This window comes from Festucalex cinctus, chromosome 5 (genome assembly GCF_051991245.1).
Source record: "Festucalex cinctus isolate MCC-2025b chromosome 5, RoL_Fcin_1.0, whole genome shotgun sequence".
Lineage (NCBI taxonomy): Eukaryota > Metazoa > Chordata > Actinopteri > Syngnathiformes > Syngnathidae > Festucalex > Festucalex cinctus.
The window spans coordinates 18,463,786-18,485,535 of record NC_135415.1 but is presented as its reverse complement, the minus strand read 5'-3'; the positions used below and the strand labels follow the sequence as shown (position 1 = coordinate 18,485,535).

At 39.0% G+C, this 21,750-nt stretch overlaps 1 protein-coding gene across 1 annotated transcript in view; it reads right to left on the bottom strand.

The window, feature by feature from the left end:
• Window positions 1–21,750, bottom strand: part of mef2cb (myocyte enhancer factor 2cb) — a 262,080-nt gene that overhangs the window by 224,629 nt on the left and 15,701 nt on the right. The window contains exon 3 of the mRNA XM_077522053.1: window positions 442–572. The gene's annotated coding sequence lies outside the window, so the exon portion shown is untranslated. The remainder of the gene's footprint in view (window positions 1–441; window positions 573–21,750) is intronic.

Here is a 21,750-nt window from a genome sequence, read left to right as displayed (position 1 = left end):
AGTAGGGGGAAGCGTCACTGTCACCTGTGTCACTTCTGCACAATTGCTTTGCTTGTGTTGAACTGGTCTCACATTCTTTGCTGACATCTCAGAGGCAGGCCCTGTCTCTTCTGCCTGCCCACTCGCTAATGTTATGTGGCAGAACAAAAGCTTCAGAGCTCATGCCAAGGCTCACGCTGAAGGAAGTTCCTGGGCATGAGTTGCGCTGACGGTAATATTACCGCTCTTCCTTCCAGTGTGTCAGGCGATGGACGTTGGGAATACAATTGTCATGTTTGCTTTGTTTGCCGTGCAGTTTCTTCTCTGCATGTCTGGCCTGTCTGTCCTGTTCCTTCTTGTGTTTCTTATTTCACAATCTGTCTCTGCATCCTCACCTCCCCCTCATATTCTCATATTCTCTGCTTGACATCTCGTTTGAGTTGTTTTCTTTCGCGCGCTCACCTTCTCTCTCTGCTTTTGTGTCTTTGATGCCATCACGGACGGATGAATGACTGAAGCCATAAGGCTGATCCGCCCACACACGTTGGCTGAGCTGTCCTGTGCTGTACTGTTGATTCTCCCTCTCAGCCCATCTGAAAGAGACGGCAGGCTGAGTGTGACTCAGATGCTGAGGTGGGTGGTACGGGCACAGGTGGGTGGTTTAAAAAAAAAAAAGCAAAGTGTAGCATCTTCAGCACGCTCACTTTCACTCGGGAGATACTCTGATGAGCAGCTGAAACGCGGCAAATTGGAGATGCGAACCGCTTTCAAATGTGATTTACAGTTCAAAGATCATTGCTGTTGTATCTCTAGGTTGTTTTGGAGGAAAACCAAAGCTCTTGATTTGATGTGCTAGAATAAAACTGCTACTTGCTATGTTAGCTCCCGCAGTCTCGGAGTCAAAATAGCACAAGCAAATCAGCATTATCATAATCAGTCAATCCATGCAGTGCTTCTTAGTTTCATATTCGCGACATCAAATGTTAACAGTACAAATGGTTTCCTAATTTTATTAACTGGGTGAAATGAGGCTGTGGAGAAACTTCAAACGCATTAAAAGAAATTGGGCTCGTGAAAAAAATAAAAAAAATAAAAATCTGAAAAATAAAGCTGGTATCATGGAACGAATAGGCATCAAATATTTTTGGGGAGGAGGGGAGGGTTTTTTTTTTGTCGGGTTTTGGAATATACCAAATTGAAAACAAGGCACTGTTGGTTCATAAGCAAGTGAAGAGGTTTTAAATGTGCCCCCAGTTGGCCTATAGGCTTAGATTTTCACATGTGCCACGGGTAATTCTCCCTGGCAGGCTCAACTGACTAAGTAACATTGTGTGCTCCGAGGGGAACTGCAACTGGCTTATCTTTGAATGTGATTATCTTTATATAATTTGGCTGTCTGTAGAGCAGAGAGTGAGTCACTATCTGAGGGCTATGGAACGTCTCTTCTCTGAACCACACATAACACAAAGCCTTTGGCTGGACAGTTTTATATTGGACTGACAGTTTTTCCTCTACATTAACGCTCGAGTAAAAAGATAATGGTTTAACTTCTTTAGAAAAACGCAAATGAAGATAAAATGCATTTTGTCACATGGTAGCCAAACTTCGATAATTTCATGGCATGCCACCAAACAAAAATGTCATAAAAAGGAAACAGTAAAAACTGGATAGACTTTAGACTAATCTGATCGGCTGAATCGGGATCAGCCGATATTTTAATGCAAGCCCGGTGATCGACGAATGTCTTAATTTGTCCGATCAATCAATGATGTCATTGATCGGCTCCATGAAATAAGACATTACATAATGTTATATATATATATATATATTTTTTATCAGCATTGTTTTGGTGTATGCATTTTCCCCCAATGCATTTCAAATGGCATCAATTATATGTGCATTTTCACTATCCATGGGCCACGCCAGTGTATCGTCCACAAATGGCGTTGGTTGAGTATAGAGTGAATATAACAGATATATTGCTCATCATCTGATCCAATCAGTGATCAACTATCTTTATTCCCCCCCCAAACTTGCTAATATCTTTACATTGTGTATTTACTATCTCTTTGGATTCTCACAAGTGAGGCCACTATTAAATGCCAGACGAGTCAGTGAGCCGCAATACCCTACAAAAAGGTAAGCACTGTTTAATTCACAATAGATTCTTAATCTAGTCCTGCCACAATGCACTATGATGTACTTTAAACATTACATTTTGCAGTAAATTTTGGATAACATTAATAAAATAGCAATTTAAAAGAAATGCTATTGAAAAAGATACAGGAGATGCATTCATTACTTTCTGTCTGATAAAAGCTACTACAAAAAACAAACATTAAAAAAAAAAAAAAACTCGAAAATTGTGTCCACTTGCAATCAAGACGAGACCGTTTCAAAACACTTTTTAACCCCAATAATGATTTTGGCCGTGTGCCTTCCAAACCAAGGCAGAAAATGGGCAAACAAAACACCATACGTTCATTTAACCACTGTTATTTTCCTCATTTACAGGCGAAAGCTATTTTGGGGTCTGCTTCCAGCATTCTTACAAATCGATAGCCATCAATTAGAGGGAAGTTAGCGCCTTGACTCCAAGGAATTCTATGTTTCTCTGCTGAAATGGGAAAATAAGCATTGAAGTCTGCTGTTCCTTCTGCCTGGAATCGGTTTCAAAAATTGTCTAAAATGAGGTGAGCTGATGTAATTTGGAACTTTGGAAACTTAATGCTTCAAACTGCTATTCATTTGCTAATATTGGTCACCTTGGTGATAAAGGACTTAGGTGTTTTTGGTTTTTTTTTTCCTAATAAAATCTCAAACTCACCAACATTGACTGTTTTGCAGCAGAATTTTGTTAGAGATGTAGAGAAAATTTGAGGCCAAGCACTCTTAATTGTCCTGTGAATTGTTATCGTAATAAAGTGGATAAATTACACACCAGATCGCTACGAGCAGATTTTGGTTCCAGTATGCTTCCCGGATCCTCTACATCACAGCTCCACGTCTGACATAGACGTCACCAGGGCTGTCTACCTGACACCCACAACCATCTGTTGGGAGCCTGCGGTGGAGCCTTTATGGCTGTGCATTTGAGTGGTAATTGAGCCTGAAATGTGCTTAATAATGATTGTCCTGCCTCGTACGCCACATCAGGAGCTCAGTGCAGCGTGACAACCTCAAGCAGCCGACACAGGCAGGCAAGCAGGCCGATAGGAAAGACGAGCAAAAACCCAATTTCTCTTTCTCATTAGTCTCAAATAATGAGAACAGCCCACGTAAAATGCATCACTAAGAAGCGGGTATAAACGGAAGGGAAATTTAGTTTTCCCTTAAAGTCAGTGTTATGTAAGGTACTTAATAAATTTAAAAGAGTGAAGGCAATTCTTGTACAATACCAGTAAATAACACACTGCACGTTAAAAACAAATACACTTGAACACATTATTCTCATTTTTTCAATGAAAACAAAGACAAATGTCACATCTAAACAGCAAAGTAGTAAATATATACTGATAATGCTAACTGTTAGCATTCTAAATACGGGCATTGTGTCTATGACAAGGTGTTCAATTCTGCAAGTGGCTACATGCTTTGCTTTCAACAGTCTTTAAGGACATTTTGCAAACCCAATTGACATTTCAAACCCAAATCAATTCCAAATGACTGATGAACAGTAGTCTACCTCTTTACTAAACTAGCTCCTCTCCGTTCACCGCGATAGGGAAAACTGTTTTCAGTGCCCAGCCCTACTTAGACCTTATCAATAGCACCTCGCATAACTAACGCTATTACTTATAAAAATAAAAAATAAAAAAAAAGAACCGTTTTAAAAACTGTTCTGCCAAGAAACGCAAAATACAGTTTTGTTTTGTGCCACTATTCCACAGGGCCTCTCCTGGCATTTTTTTTATTTATTTAATTTTTTTTAAGTCCAGTCAGCTACCCAATTGTTTGGGACATGTGAATGTCAATCACACAGTTGTCATAGAGATTCATATAATAAAGCAATTGTAAAGGAATGTAATTGTTGAAACACAAGCAGGTGTGTTTTCATAACGGGAAACTAAACTACTTCCTGCTTCCATGTCTAAAAATCATGGGAGCTGTAGTCCCACTAGCCTAATTCTGCGGCCACCAGTCAGACACAATGCAAGGTGAGCTTTTCTGGTGCCATATATTGCACAAGGTACACGCGCAAACGAGCAAAAAAAGTTAATGGAAAAGTGCATTTTATTGTTGACAGCTGTTGAACGGTCAGCCAAGATTTATTTAGCATGAGCTAAACTAATGGCACAACCAGAATGACTGATTACATTTGTTATAATTTGGTGAAAATGTATTTTATATTTCATTTTCAGCAAAATCGTAAGTGTCCCACTTTTTAATTCTGAAAATCTGGTTACCCTAAGTATCGTATGCGTTTATTTTATTAGTCATGCTCGGTTGTTTCATTCTGAACAAAACCCCTCTGAACAAGTTCCTAGTGTTGTTAATGAATATAAAATAAGTTGCAGCAGCTACAGTATTTGTCTGTGAGTCACCCTGACAGAAGCCCCAAAAGAACAGAAGGCCTTAAGAGGCACTTGTCAACTGTGGATTACAAAGAAAAGACAGGCATCCTCCCGGTCGGCAGGGGATAGGCCTACGCTCTGGGGGTCAGAGGGCGTGCTCTGATGTCCAACGTCCCCACTGAGGATTTCGCCAACACAAGTTCCCGGCACCTGTCAAACCCAACAGGCGGTCGGTTTGACGATGCCTCGACACGCCTCTCGCCTGAGGTGTATGCGTACAGTGATCATCAGGGCTTCTCTTTCAAATCTACAGTATAATCAGTCATTCGACGTGACACGGAACACTGTGCCGTTGTGTTGCATTCTGCTACAGCTCAAGACATTGGATGTTTGTGGTTTGGGGAAAGGGTAATTGCCTGACAAGTGAAGTGAGTCATAAGGAAATGAGCATCCACTGAGGAAAGAAAAATGTTTTACAAAGTAACTCATACGCACAACAAGCAGAGCCTGCTGGTAGAGCATTACTTATTCCCTCTTAAGCGCCTATCCTATTCATTTTTGCGTTCGGCTTACAGCGCGTGGGTGCCGCTGCCTCACCCTGCTGCATGTGTAACACGCTCAGCAGTACCCAAATGTTACTCTGGGGACACGGCTTCATAAGAGCAATTGCATGCATCACACAGACCGCATTTAAATACCAAATATTGCCCCATTCGTTTCTCCCTGCACAGCACTGTGTTTAGTGCAAGCCAGGGGGATTTGAGCATGCAAACAGATGGGACCAGAGAAATGATATGGATAAGGTACAAATGAGAACAGGAAGTCCCCTGGGAGGCCCCTCCTTCTTCTGGCACCCACTTTCATGGTGTGTTTATCGCCTTACTCTGTATGAATTACGAATGCAAGCATTGTATAAAGCTATGAATGCAAAGAGTGCAAAGTCTTTGCGGTGAGAGAAAACGCTCAGATGATTTTAGAGCAGTGGTTCTTAATCTTGTTGGAGGTACTGAACCCCACCAGTTTCCCTACCCTACTTTACTGAAAATATAAAATATGATTCCCCCCCCCCCCAATTTCAAGGCATATGGCAGTGGTTCTCAACCCTAGTCCTCGAGTACCCCTGTTTTTCATGTCTCCCTTAGACAACACAGCTGAGGATTGCTATCAGGCTTTACGCAGAGCTTGCTCGTTAACTGATCGTTTGAAACACCAAGGTTGGCTGCTTCATCTATCCTTCCTTCCTTCATTCATTCCTTTAGTCTTTCCTCTGGTTTCTTGAGGTCTCCCTAATCTGTTGGGATTTAGATATTTCTGTGGTTGGTGAAAATTTCTAGTTTTGTAACTTTGAGTGGTAGGTGGTGTCAGGTTGGTGCTGGATTTCACTTTGTTTCATCTCTCTTTCCTGTGAAGGAAGTGTTCCTTTAGTGAAGCTAGATAGCTAGTTGTGATAGATTAGAATTGCTCAACTTGGCATTGTAAATCATAGTTATTATGCTGACTCCCATCATTCAACTCAACTCTATGTTTATATTCAACTCTCTCTTAAATGTTATTTTCTTACTTTCTATTGCAATCACCTTCAAAAGTCTATATTCAACTCTTAACGCTATTTCAATACGGTAGTGCAGCAATCACAGAAACATTTTATATATTTTTTCCTCTTCTGTGCTGATGAAACACATGTAGGAGCAGAGCTGACAAATCCAGATACAAGATGGACACTCTGACCTTCCCCTGGCACGCCGCCTACAGCCTCAAACCCACTCAACATGACGGCTATCTGCGCATTCTTGCTGAAACCGCGGCGGGCGTAATTGCGCCTCCTGTCTCAATGTGATAAAGATATTCTTAAGGACCTTTTCTCTGTGCATCTCCGAGATGCGACTCAACAAGAGGGCTCGTCCTCATCTAAGGATCAGGCCCCAAAGGTCTCTTGCTGGAGTCGTAAATGTAATGAGACACTGTTAACTCGATTCTGGGAGGGAAAACGAAGCCTTTGCAGACGTATTTGCACAGTATTCCCGGCCTTTGATGGCAAATGAACGTCTAAAGTGGAGCACGATCTGTGGTTCCCAAGTGTATTTTAGTTAACTAAAACTAACGAAAAAAACAAAAATTCAAAAAACAATTTCGTTAACGAAATAAAATAAAAACGAAAATGCTTTTTTTTAAAAAGACGAAAACTGACACTACATTTTATGTTTACAAAACTAACAAACTATAATTATAGCAAAAATGTCCTTCGTTTTAGTCTTTGGTAATTAATTTAATGCATGAGCGCCTTTGAGGATGATATTAAATGAGATTTTAAGTACAGTAGATTTATTTTGATATTAACCACCAGAATAAGGACGTTTAAAAGTGTGTCACACAGAAGTGACGTCCTCTAGCAGCAGCCAATAAAAAACACCTTCAGATGACGTTGCTCCCATGTTTTTTTTTTTTTTATATTGCACACAATACATATTTAAAAAAGAAAAAGAACGAAAAACTAAAGCTAATACTGAAACTAACTAAAACTAAACTAAAACTAAGGATTTATTAAATAACTAAAATAACCACTGTCAAAAGTAATTAAAATCAACTACGTAAATTAAAAAAACAAAATAAAAACAAGCTAAAAATGATTCCAAAATTATAATAACTCTGGTGGTGACTTCCAAGTTGGTCCAATTTTAAAACAAAACCACATAACAAGCCAAGGTAACTATAACAGCAGCCTCATAAACATTTACTAATTATACACCTGATGATTTTTTTTTTTTTATTTATTTAATAAATCGGTGCCTTAATTGGCATAAAGTTTGGACAACACAAATCAAATATATATGATATTGATATGACAGATCATAAAAAAGCAATTGATGGTGAGAAGGCACAGAGAGACTGTTATAAAAATAAAATAATTTGTGTCCCCTTTAGCGCATCTCCATAAACTGAGGCAGACAAAGAGTCCTGATCGTACAGTTCAAGTGGGGTGTAACACAGTTAGGGGTCATTATTCAGATGTCCTGACACGTACTGTACACAGCCTGCTCAGCGTGCACCACTAACAAAGAATTGGCGTCTTAATGTGTGTCATACTGCCCTTTGAAAAGATAGGACAGCCCTTTTACAAAGGAACAGCACGTGGCACATGTTTGCGAGGCTGAGGTCACGGTGAACTGTGTCACAGTAGGCCCACGAAACAAATGAGGTGAGCCTATTATGCCAACTGGCGCTTACACAGATGCATGGACGCCGTGGCGCTCAGTTTACAGAATCAACTCACTCAGAATGGATTGCAGTCAAGTTTGAAGGGGAAAAAAAAAAAAAAAAAGGTCACGCTTTTGTCCCCGTCGTCCTCCCAATCAACTTGAACATCACTGATTGACACAAATGAAACCCTCATTTTTGTTTCCTCCGGTTGATGTACAGTTTGCCTTCTTTTTGTGTAAGTGGTGGTAGCAACATGACTTTGGCTTACTACTTTTTTGTTTGTTTGTTTGTTTATTGAACATATAAACACAAATATAGACAAGTAGCAGAAAAGATCATTTAAAATAAAAAGAAACATACAATAATTAATGACAATTTACATGTTCAAAGGGAGTAGGAAGAAGTTGAAAACTTATCTAGTCCTACCCCTTATTCTTTGTATCTTTTAACTTATTTAATTATTAATACAATAGGTTACATTTCAATAAAGGAAAATCTGTAATCCTGCTCATATAGCGTATGACTATGTACATAAAATGAATAGAAATACACATACTCGCATATACAATTTTCATTATACTCATACTGGTACATCAAAGAAAAGAAAAAAACATTTCTGCAATTCTACTAACTCATGTACTTTGTACATTTGTGCTATTTTAAACTGAACCAAGTATAAAATTGTATTTAGTTACTTCCATTGCTGTTTACGTGAAGAAAACAATTTTACACCTTTATTTACAAATGGTGACCCTTGTGAGGTTAAGTGAATGGATGGGATAGATGGGTTGGCCCGCCGTACTGATACTGATATTTCACCCAATGGGACTATTGTGAGAATGGAAAAGGGTGCTCTAATAAAGAGAATTGTTGAACACACTTCAGGTTACAAAATCAATTGTTGACCAACTTTAAAAAAAATATATTAAAAAAAATCACAACAGCAAAAGTTATTCTAAAGTCAGTAAATGAGTTCATTAAACTTAACACTTTGATTGGAGTCACTTTTAAATAACTTAATTTAGGTGGATATATTGAGTTTAATAAACTCATAAATTAAACTTAATGTATTCACTTTGGGGTAACTTAATTAAATTGTGTGTTAACAATTGAAGCATTTTATTTTACGTTAGTCAATTAAAATTTGTCATCTTAAATTGGTTCACCAATTCTCTTTTTGGTGTAGAATATCAGTTTGTTGAATCTCGTTTTGATCAAATGCTTTAAAAAAATGCAAAATGTGAATCACCAGCTCAGGATTTGTCCTGACTTCCTTCCACGTTAGGGAATAATCGTTTTGCTATTATTTGAACAGCTGAAGTTTCTTTGGTGTTAATCAGACATTTTAAATAGTGGCATGTGTGTGCTGACTCCTATTTAAAATTATTTTGAATGTGATTGGTTAATACTGAACACAACCACATGTCCAGTTAAGGAGGCTTTCACACAGTTGAACACTTTGGTATAATCTCATTTTACAGAAAATGTTCAACATTCAGATTTTGCATTCAAATAAAATTTAAAGCGCACAACCTAGTCAACACAGATTTTAAAAAGTTATGCTGAAACGCACTATATCAATCACCCATGCATCCGACTGTACACTCGGTTCTTCCTGGCGACTAAACAACTAAATGGATACCACCAAAAAAGCATGGATGCACTTCACACCTGAACATGAAGTGTGTGATATAAATACCTGCCAAATCATGAAACGTCCACCACTGTGAGATGGCGGAGAGGGCAATCAGGTGAATAATGGCCATGGTTTTGACACAAGAGTCTGCAGCGCTGGTTGCCATCAGGAGTAATGTCCACCTTGAACAACTCTTAGCGTGCTGTTTGATCAATGCCGCCTGATGGGAAGAGAAAATCAAGCCCATAAACAGGCCCTTGGATGCTAAAAGGGGGAGCGAGACCTGAGGGAGCAAGTGTTGCGTTGGATGGTGAGAGGTATATTGATGGCCGGGTTCCCAGAAGTAGAGGTGTAGACCTTAGAGCACTTCCCCCCCTTACTCTAACACTGTAGATGTACAAAAATGACATCCTTTTGCAAATGTAATTAAGAATAAGAATGTGTCAAGCATTAAACATCACGGCAAGACATATATGACCTTTTTGTTTGTCTTTTAAATCATCCCTCCGTGGTTGAAAAGTTCATCTCTACAAATGGAACTGAGAATGTCGCCGACGACTCTTCTTGAAGCTGAGAACAGCAGCGGAAGAAAGACAGCGAGAAAGAAAAATGGGGAAAAAAAAAAGAGAGAGAGACGCCGCAGCGAAGTTTCTCTTCTCAGCTAAGAAGGCGGCATGTTTCGGTGTCACTGTTTTCCCTTTTCATGGCAAAGGGAGAAGAGCCAAGGTCGAGCGTGTCAGTGTGAGTCAAGCCTGAAAGTGTGAAGACTCCAATTAGACATAGCCCGGGGTCTGACTCCAAAAGACAAGGATAACATACACCCCTCCGTGAAGATGTGCCAAACAACGCATAGTGCACACACATACACACGCGCATCTTCACATCCCTGTTTTACATGAAATGCATCTTGATGCCACAGCTGTTTGCACCCCATCTATCATTTCTAGCAAGCAACAGGCACAATTATTAACAAGCAAAATCTGTCATGCCCTATTAGCGCAATAAGGAACCTGCTAAGGCAAGTAAACAATTTATTAACGCATGGTTCATGTATCTAATTATGTGTAGGGGGGGGGAAGTAATATTTATAATTTCACAGTCTGTTTGCACTTAATCCGAAACACTGTTTTAACTATCACTCTGTTGATTATTAAATTCATCGTTTACTTTTTCCTTCTATGACAAGTGGGTCAAGTGTCCCACTGGGTTTGTTTCCAAAACTCAATATTTAATTGTGACAGACCGTTATGGTTTTTTCGAGGCCGATACGATACCGATTATTAGTAATCAAGGAGACCGATAACTGATATTTCAAGACGATGTTAATTTGCAATAAAAGAGAAAATATTAGCATCGTAATTAAAAAACAAAACATTTTTCTTTTAATTTTAAACAAAGAATTGACAGCTTGGTTTAAAAATTTGTTTAAAAACAAAAATGGCAGGGAGCTTCCAAGGTCATCAGCGTTAAGCTAAATTAAAAACTAAGCAAGTAAAGTTTTCCAAAATTTCAATATAATAAATCCATAAATGAAAAATTCCCTGTATCTCACTGAGTGATAAATGCATGCGAATGTACGTAGCTAATTCAGGGTTTTTGTCAGGATTTGTAAAAGGTTTCGAAAGTTCTTTGCAGACAATTAAAAAAAAAGAAAAAAAGCCTGAATATGTTCGAAATGTCTTTACAACAAGTAAAAATTGTCTGTGACCATCTTACAAATCGTGATGAAAACCTTAAATTTCGCTACGTTCGCAAGCATTCACCAATCAGTGAGATACCTGCTTTATCGGCCTTCGGATTCGTAAAAAGGTCAATGCCGATAATCGGTCTATATATTTATCTGAATAAGAAACAACTAGTTGTGACACAAAAGTGACACAAATTAGTAGGTGTAATTAGAGGAAAATGCAAATGAGAAAGAGCAACAGTAGAAGGATTTCAACGATAGGTCTTGTGCACGGAGAAGTGGAAATTAACTCTCAGGAAGCAAGAGTGGAAATGGATGGTGCTCACTTGTTTTGCTCACTAGTCTGCGGCTGCCTGTGTCAGGGGTACAAGTGACCCAAAACCAGATCCTCTCCCCTGCTGTCGTGCCTCTCCCGAGACCTTCATTCCGCTGACCCAATTTATTAAAGATTGATCTTCTTCCAAACTCTCGATGTGATCTCTGCGCCACTTCTCACTACCCCATAAATTTGAACTGTAACTTTACATCGATTAAAGTTTCAGTGGTTGAAAATGAAAGCAAAATATTGTTTCAAATTCGGTCAATGCTACTTTTTCATAATAATCAGTCCGGTCAATTGTGTTGAATGGCGACATAGCTTTTCAGGAAATGCTGCATCAGGGGGTTTTGGAAAGCAAAATGCATGTTATTTTAGTGAAGAATTCCTGCCACATCATGTAACTGTACTTGACAGTTGCAACCACACTATAAATAAAAAAATGTCAGTTTTTGCTCAGCCTGCACAAAACCCGGCCATAATATTGCAGTACAAAATTAGAAAAGACTTCTCCTTCCAATTTCACCGAGTTTGACAAACAAACAGTATTTATGGACAGAATGATCTTCGTTACATTGCATCACATTTCAGGGACGTTCAAGTGACAGCAGTAGTTGATCAGAGCATTCCCAACCAATTGTCCACCAGCTTGTCCATCAATGTATCCAACTTTGGGAAAAGGTGCAGTAAACGTGTGAAGAAACCTCAAAGAGATTGAAGCATCTTCTGTCGTCCCTAACTGCGCTCCCCTGTCCAAGCAGCATGCGAGTTAGACTGAGTGGCCCTGCTCCAGCATGTTGAATAATGAATTAGAGGCTGATATCCTGTGACGGAGACTGGGAGAGAGCACTTCCTCCCTGGGCCGGAGTGGGGCTTGAATACACGTGAATAATACATGGTCAAAAGTGGGTCTGTCGAAATGACTCAATACCAGGAGTCAAGTGCAAGATTATCTTTCCATGGTTATGAAAATATTACAGTCTTTATGGCACAAAAGGAAACGTGAGAAGATTAGCGGATGAAGTTAGTAGTTAGCCTTCTTTGTCAGCAAGTGAGGATTCCGCACGCATGATGTCACATTCAAATTTTGTTTTTATATATTGAACGGGCATTATCCATGGTTAACTTTTCTATTGTTTATTTCAAAGTTGACAGTCGTCCTGGTGAAATGGTAGCAAAACTCTGTTCATTTTAGTGACTCTGGTTACGCTGAGTCATTCGTGAGCCGGTTCAGACAAGTGCTGTTGGGCTGTTGCCCCCAGGAAAAAAACAATGTCACTAAATGTGTCTTCAAGTAGCCTCTAACCATTTGTTCATCCAACAAATACTGTAATAACATATAATTTGTTCTTGTCTTGCTTACAATAAATTGTTACACAGCTAACATACCAGCACATCTCTGCATCAGCATTAAATATAATACAAAAGACTAAACTGTACAATTGATAAAGCTTGTGTGAGGAAAAAAAAAAAATCGTATGACTTTTACTGAACGTAGAATCGGTTCCGCATGGTATACAAAGAACAGTTCAACCCTATTTCTCAGTTTCCCCTATCTAAGTTTCATCCAGGGATTCTGGTTACATGGATGTGGAAAACTATAATAATAATAATAATAATAATCACAGCACCTGTCTGTTAAGAAAAAAAATCCCTTTGACAGATTTATAACATATTTACTTATCTTTATACAGATGTCAATTTACACTTGCAGTCTCCCACAAGACCAAATGGGCCCCCTGTCCTTCCCGGGGCCGAGTCAGCCTCCAAAAAATCTGGAAACCGCAGGCTCCCGCTCGGCCCCATGCGCTCCCAGCTAACCGCTAATCCATGTGTTTGATACATTAGACGCTCTGGTTGGCTTTGTTCTGCTGGGACGTGTTGTCCATTTTCTTGCCAAGTCCCACTCTCTCCTCTTCGCCTTCTCGCTTGCTCCCACTGCGGCCCAGAGGATTATGCTGGAGTCCACAAGATTTGTCTAATTGTGTTTAATTAGGGATGGTTCAAGCCAGAGTCACAAAGATCAGGCTGCGTGACCGGCATTTGACCAAACGGGAGCCCCTTTTACACTTCCTGTAAACGCTGAAATTTCTCCATCTTTTTCCCCCCTTGTTGTGTTTCAATTGCAGTGACACACCATAAACTGAGGCGGGACGACGTCTGTTATGTATGGAAATTTCACAATGCCAGGACAGTACATGAACCCTCAGGCCCCCCCCCCCCCCGCAACCACCCCACCCCACCCCACCCTTGTTGTTTTGAGCGCGACTTTGTCTGTATCTAAGGTAAAGGCAAAAAACTACCTGACCACCCTCTGTACAAGTGGCTTAATTGACTCCTATCTCACTTATATAGATGCAGAAACTGATTTGGCATTTTTTTTTTTTTTTTTATGAAAGTCATGAGAAATAGAGAGGAAAGCGCAATCAGATAATGTAGAACAAATCCCTGTCATCACATCTTTGCTTCTTCATGCTTGTGAATGGGCTTGGGGGAGCTGTAGCTCACGATGCATTTATGTAGTGTGTAAGTAAATTGTGGGTCAGGGACACTTTCCTTTGGCATGATGGAATGTGTTCCCACTCAAATAAATTCTCCACTGAAAAGCATCAAGTCCAAGAGAGCCTCGTGTTCTAGTCAGTTGAGAACTACACAGGCCTACGAGGCTGTGATAAGCGCAACTTTGATTTCTATCAACATCCAAGTGAATTCAGCATTTAACACAGACACTAATGTATGATTCTTGAATAATGTGTTGTCACAAGTCCAATAATTCAGAATAGACATTATATGTACAGGTATTGCACTTTGTGTCTTAAGTCAACATTTAGCCATATTCAGGCACCATAATTTAAGTTCCATGTTTCAGTTTTTAGAGCTGCCCTACATTTATATTTACCACAAAAAAAGGCTGTGGCCGACGCCTATCTATGATTTAGTGATTAGATTTAGATGTATTTTTATTAGCTTAATTACTGTATCTTGAAAACAACTATTTGGGACAAGAATTTGGTTGCTGAGAAGACTTTAAAATAGCAATAAATACATGTTGATAAACTATGAGAAAGGGCAACTGTTTTTTGTTGTTTTACTAAATACAATAGACAATATTGAATACAATTAATACTGTTACAATCCTGTTGATTGGACCATCTCAAAAAGTTCTCAATTTTTGTTTCGATGCTATTGTGTTGAGCAGAGTAAGACTTCCAAAGGAATAACACCAGATTAATATGACTGTTAATACCAGCTAACTGGAACATGCTGTAATCGACAATCAATCATCAAGTTGTTTTCATCCTTATGACAAACTGCTTGTGACAACTGGTGAAACCACTTTCTCTTGATGAGTTACTATTTACAAACAACACACAAGAGGAAAGCCACGCAGTTCAGTTGTGCTGCCAGTTGTAAATTTGAAATACTGCTGCCTACTGTTTTCCTAATTCGGCTAATAATGTGGTCAAAATCACGTCAGCGCACACGTCCCTGCAGACAACCCTGGAGGTTTTTCCTTTCTTTCTTCTTCCAGGCCAGTTTTCCTTCTGGAACAAATAGAGGTTGTATGTATTTGGTGCTATTTCATTATCTAATATTGTCTCCTTCCTAAAACAATTTTTCACTTTTTTTTTTCTGAATATACACGCACAAAATTGAACCAAATGCTGATTATATTACATTCATCAATTTCATTTCGGGTGTAGAATCGAATGATCTGCTTAACAGAGAATGTAGCCAATTTTAGCAGAGGTGGAGATGTTTAGGGCAAAATATATATTTATATTTTTGATAAAAATATGACTTTTGTCTCAGCTGTCTCTGATAGACTCATCTTGCCAAGGTGTGGTGCGGTCTTTAAGATCATGCAAATATATTAGAGGCATGAGATGGATTATTTTAATTATTTGGATTTGGTACACCACATGTTCTTTCATCCCCAAGAAAAAGCTATGGGGAGTTCCATCAGATCGGACCAGAGATGGTAGAAATGAATAGACTTTATTATTTATCACTACGTTGGCGTTGCGAAATCGTGAACACAATATATCCATTTGCATCATCCTAACATCTCAGTCTTCTGTCATTGACGACATTAAGAATTGAGCTCCATATGAGTTCTGGTCAACACCTTTTGAATCTCAGCAACCTCAAGACAGAGCTTATTCATTTCACACTGACTTGATGGAGAGGGTTTACCTGTGTGTTGGTTATGTGCAGCAAACAATTACAGTTATTCCACATAAGAAGTAGACCTCTAAAGGATTTCTTAAATAAATTATCTTTGTTACAAATACCAGAAAATGCTTATTGAAAATGCTTCAGAAAAATAGCAGATGTCACCAGGATTGAAAATATTTTAATACATGAGTAAATTACAAGCATTGGGCATACAATTGGTAAACCCGAGATGTAATCAATGTGGAATGGAGGAAAGACATGCCAGACTTCTCATTGGCCTGAAGGCCATTTTAATCTGGCATCTTGTCAATCATAAAGTCATGATTTATAAGTTCACAGAAATGAATCACATAGCTTAAGGGTTTGGTACGTTTCAAGTAATATAAAATTATGCTCTCAATTTCTGATGCGGAAAAACGCAGATGTGGAAAGTAGTAATGAATGTGAATATTTTTCATTTCAGTCGAATACGAGAATCAGGAGAATATGGGACACAGTGTATGGCTGAAAAGTCAAACCAATATTTTTGGGCTGAATGGCAATAAATGATTTATATCTTTATAGTACAGTTCAGTAAATATTCTTCTTAAATATTCAACAGTGCAAATAAAAAGGAATTCAAAACAAATACTGAAAAAAATAAAATTTTAAACCTGTTAGGTGGAACTAAACTGTTAGTACCGGTAAATATCCAATTAAGTAAAATACATAGTACACAAAAAATGAGTTCAAATAATGTATAACAAAAAAAAAAAAGTCTTGACAACAATAAATAAACAAACAATAAAATATACAGTTAATACAGTGCAATTACCAAACTACTGGTCACTTTCTTTGCTCGATGCCTCACAGCCGTCATTGGTCAGTACTACAGCACTAATGCTACCCTTACGTTACATAAAGACCATCTTTATTTAAAACGTCACATCTTTGTTTGTCGTAGTTGCTTGTTACTGCCCTATTAGTGTAGCTCATACTACAGGAGATACATTCTTTGTGTGTTTTTACATACATGGCCAGTTAAGATGATTCAGAGTGTAATCACGAGCACAGGTCTTCCTTTACATGCAAATGTGCAAACAGCAAAACTGGGCATCATGAGAGTTAAAAAAAAAAAAAAAAAAACAAAAAAAAAAAAAAAACTACTGAAACAAATGCCTTAGTTTTACAGAGAGTATAGCAGAGCTATCCAGGAGAACCAAAACAAGCATTTTAAATTTTAAATAGAGACATAGGCTATAATGTTTCATCCTGTATCGCAACAGAAAATCTATCGCCACAATATAAAAACCCGACATACCGCTTAGCCCAAGTAGGACATATTGTGACGTTTAAGTGTGTTGGCCTGACTGCATGGGTTCTAAGTGGGACACAGGCATACTTAAATTAAAGAGAGGGACAGCAGTTGCATGCATGCACAAAACATTGAGGCTGGTTGCCTAGTCACAGCGGAACAAAGCGCTGCATCCTGGTCCCGCAGAGATGCTGACTCAGCCAAATCCCTCAATTGCAGCCTGCAGTTGGCCTCCAGGAACACAGTGTGACCCACATATAACTCCTTGTGAAGTATCGCGCGGCCATTTCAGCATAACATCTTACTTCAAGTGCAACTAAAACAATGGCTGACAATTCAGCTGAATTCATTTCAAAAATAATAATTACTTGGGGACTAACAGGAGAACTTAAGCAGACTCTCTTCGTGTGACCATATAGTTAAATCACGTCATTGGAACAGAATCATTTTAATTTGTCTCGGGTTGGCTGGTCTTTAAAGTTTGCTATTAATTGAGTAAATTGCCGTCATTTTCTCCTGGATGCACTGTATGTTTGTCAGCCATATACTAGTCAGACAAGAGGGAGGAACAGATGTGTGACCGTAGGCTTCCTCGCCTGTGGCAAGTGACCGCGCAACAATCACCTCCAATTAACCTGCTCCAAAAAGGAAAAAATACCGCAAACAGACAAGGGCTAGATATTTTATATTTAGAGGTGTACATCCGAGGCTCTGCTAGTGACCTTTTCCATTCATGTTCCACCTTAGAAGGAAGTGCTTGTACAATGGCCGTATCCTGGCAAGAGGTTACGCACACTTAATGTGTTCTTTTGTTAAGAAAATATTTGCCCGAGCAGCACAGTTCAGGTAAGCTGTATCCCCTGGCAAAAACGCTGTCAGTGAAAATGGTTGAAATTGCCTCAAACTGGAGAAGTGAAGCAGGTGGGAACCAGGAGGTGAAAGGCTCATTAGAGCACCAACTTCCCATAAAAAGAATTGGAAGGAAAGAGGAACCCTGCCTTGCATTTACCAATGGAGCCAGTGATGTTGAAGCCATGGCCTGGATGAGCACTTAAAGATGATGCGTTTCCTTCTCACTTTGATTTTCTCCACTGCAAACATTTCTTCTACACTCAAGATCAATGTGCTATGTATGGACTATATATGAGTGAGGAATTCTAGAGTGTGTAACTGACAAAATGAAAATCTGTTTTTGCAGGAAAACATGCACTAAATTTGTCTGGGTATGAACATTTAGATCCAGTGCCTTCACTCTTTCTACATGCCTCAACAAACAGTATTTTAATTATTGGCTGAAACCGGAAACTGAAAATGAGGAAAGCACGGCTAAAAACGAAAATACCAAAAGGAATCCAAAAGTGATCATCTAGCAATTGGAAGCTTCTCAGGCCCCTCAATATATTGTTAATTCCTTGCTTGCTCCCTAGTCCAGTTTTTCCCAAACTTTACTGCACCAAGGCACCCATTTAACACTAGAAAAATCTCACGGCACACCAGCTGTCAGACAAGTACATACTGTACTGAAACAATAATAATGATGTCTCAATTTACTAAACACTGCTTTATTAATTGAAAATATACTACTTATAAGACATGTCCCCATTACCCTGTCTAGAGTATTTATGTAAAATTTAAACAACACAAAAAAAATCTATATATTTGTTTATTTTTCCTCAGAAGACACGGGAAAGAAAGGTTAAGAGTTAACACAGAACATAGCAATTAATTGATGATGTGCTTGTTACTTCCTGAGAGGCCTTCTGTGTGTAATATTGTTCTGAAGGACATCTTTCCTCCCTTTCAATCAATAATTCAAGGTGTTGTTTGAGCAGTGAGTAAATAGGATCCAGAACTAATCGGATAACATGACCTCCATTACGACATCATGAAGGTCATCGATTGGTGGCGGACCATCAGCATCAGTCAAGTCCATTCAGCTGCAGCTCATTTTAATAATCAACATGGCTGTCAATGGAGCATATTAGATACTGTATATGGATACAAGGAGCTGTAGTTCCATTGACGCTATTTAAAGCACGTTTTAAGAGCTCCACAGCTAATGCAAAACATCAAACAGGTAATGAGTGACATCATAGAAACACTTTAAGTAATCCAACTTTAACTGTTTTATTTCTTAGTCTGAAGCATGGAAGCTTCATGTGTACTTTTTCCATGCCAGGTTTAATCGGAGTCCTCGAGGAAATGGTCATCTGGACTCTGTAAGGAATACTTGTCTTAATTGTTAAAACTAACACAAACAACCTATGCTGTGTTCTCCCCGGCTTGCAGTGAGCACATCGGCAGCCTGCTCCATTTTGTTGTCAAGTAGCAGGAAGACACAGAGGAGAAACACATGAACTTGTATCAGAAAGAGAGGATACTTGCTATTGTTAAGCGTTGCAGGCCCATGACAGTGAACAGAGGAGTCTGTGTGTGTGAGCTGCCTTTTATTCCAACCCCCCTTTCCATATATCGTTTCTCCACCCCTGAATCCTATGAAATATGTACAAGGCAAACAGAGGTGGAGTTGATGCGCGGACTTTGCTCCTCTATGACTAACCGCTACACGTCCAGTACCATTACTTATTCATAAGGCATGCCGTGTAAGTGCCGGAGTGGCCTCGCTGGCTTCCTTCCATGCCATAAGGGCACTTTCATCACACCCCTGTTTACATTTCAACCACCATAAGGGGAGTGATAACAAAAAAAAAAAAAAAAAAAAAAAGATCTCCAATTAGTTACAGTATCCAGAGTACTGGCTAGACAACGATCACAGTGAAGGCACTGATACGTAGTAGTTGTAGAAGTCATCGGCCAGAGCTGGTAATCATCGGAGTTTATTAGAGAAGACGAGTAGAATATTTTTTTTAGAGGGTCTCCCCATTGGTTATAAAAATTCACAAAGCGAGAGAGGCACATTCAAGGTTTAGTTTCCATTAAAGTAACAACCAAACAGTGTGATTTTGTTGTTTTATAACTAAGTACAGTGGAACCTTGGGTTATAACAATAATTTATTCCGTGACACTGTTTTTTATCTGAAACATTTGCAATCAGAGGTAATGTATACCACTGAAATGAGGGGAAATGCAATTAATCCGTTCCAGCCATGGAGCATTATATTTAACTTATTTTGATCGTTGTGTTGTTAAAAATGAATACTGTGCAATACAGAAATTGGATGAAAACACAATTTATGATGATGAAATAACAGTAATGTTTATTCTTCACTATGTGCAGCTATTCTATGCAAAAAAAACAAACATACCTGAAGCACAGAGCTCATGACGTTTATGCGGCACGAGAAAAAGTTTAAGCTTTCCACAGCCATGCCAAGACTGTTTGTAAAATGAAAATAGTTTGTAACCTGTGATGTGTTTCGTTAAAAAATACATAAATAAATAAATAAATAAATAAAAACTGAATTTTTCATAAATTGATGTTCCACTGTACAGCAAAAGTTGAACTTGAATATGTCAAAAATAGAACAAGTTAAGTTTTGCAACATCATGAGTGGTAATCAAATATTGTGAAACTTCAGCTGAATGACCATCGCAGGGGTGGCAAACTGCGGTCCTCGAGGGCCGGAGTCCTGCAGGTTTTATAGATTTCCCTACTCGAAGTGCAGCTGATTCCAATTAACAGGCTCGTTATCAGGCTTCTGCAGAGCTTGCTGATTAACTGGATCATGAATCAGCTGTGTTGAAGAAGGGAAATATCCAAAACCTGCAGGACTGCGACCCTCGAGGACTGGATCTTGACACATGTGATCTATAGGATTAAATCCTATTAAAAATATTACTTGCATGTCTGTCAGGTATCTTAAGAGTCTGTTACACCTTAGTTTAGTTTTATTTTACTATGGTTAAGCGTAACTAGAGAGACCGATATGCTTTTTCTGGGCTGTTACTGACAGTTATTTGAATGCTTTGAAGCATTAGCATTAAACAGTTAGTGGGAGGATTCACTGTTGGAGAGTAAACAAAGCGCTGTGACAAGCTAATACTCTTTGCTACTGTTTTTATAACACAAAGACACAAATAACAAATGGATTAAAAATGAACTGCCGGTGGCATTTTACATGAACCCTTCAACTGCAAGCATCACCGTGGAACTTGTGGCAATCCGCTTCTTCCTTTACAATCATGCTATGTTTTGTAGTTTAATAACAACAACAACATCAACACTATAGTATATTCTAAGTCTCCAAATCAGATGTCACAGTTTTTTCGTTGTTACTTTCCGGTTTATTAGAAGTGCTCACTTGCTTGGTTTGTGGCGAAGAGACTGTTTTACCGCCTCGCTCGTTGTGCAGTGGGGTTAACATGTTTCGAAATTTGAATGGAAATCGGAGTCCCCAAATAATAGGAGAGACATGCAAACTCTACACAAGAGGGCCTGAGCCGAGATTAGAACCCAGTGCTTGTCGACTGGGGCTGGTCATGTATATGAAGACAGACACTGTAACCACAACTCCACCCTGCTGCCTATATTTTTTAGCCCTAACATGTATTTTGAATTTGAACTGAAGTCAACCAAAAAAAAAAAAAAAACTGATTACAGCAATGGGCCGCTTACATTATTTCCCACGTGTAAAATTGCTTTGCAATCAGAACCACTTGGAGGTCAATGTGGCCAATGAATGGATTGTGATCAACTTCAGAGGTTCCACTAGTGTAAATCATGTTTGGCATTACCAGAATTTAATCTATAAAGACAAAGTTGTGAATGTTCCCAGCTGCAAGCATTTCTCCTATAGGGTAATGTAGGTCACATTTTCCTCCAACTGTGCCTCTTGAGTGTCTCACTATGAGGCTAGACTGGCCCAATCTCTGGATGCCACTAACACAGAGCTTGCACGACCTCATGGGACATCCACATGCACTCTGACAGATGTTGAGCCAGGGAAGCCTCAGACATGTTACCATACTGCATCACTGTCTGGAACC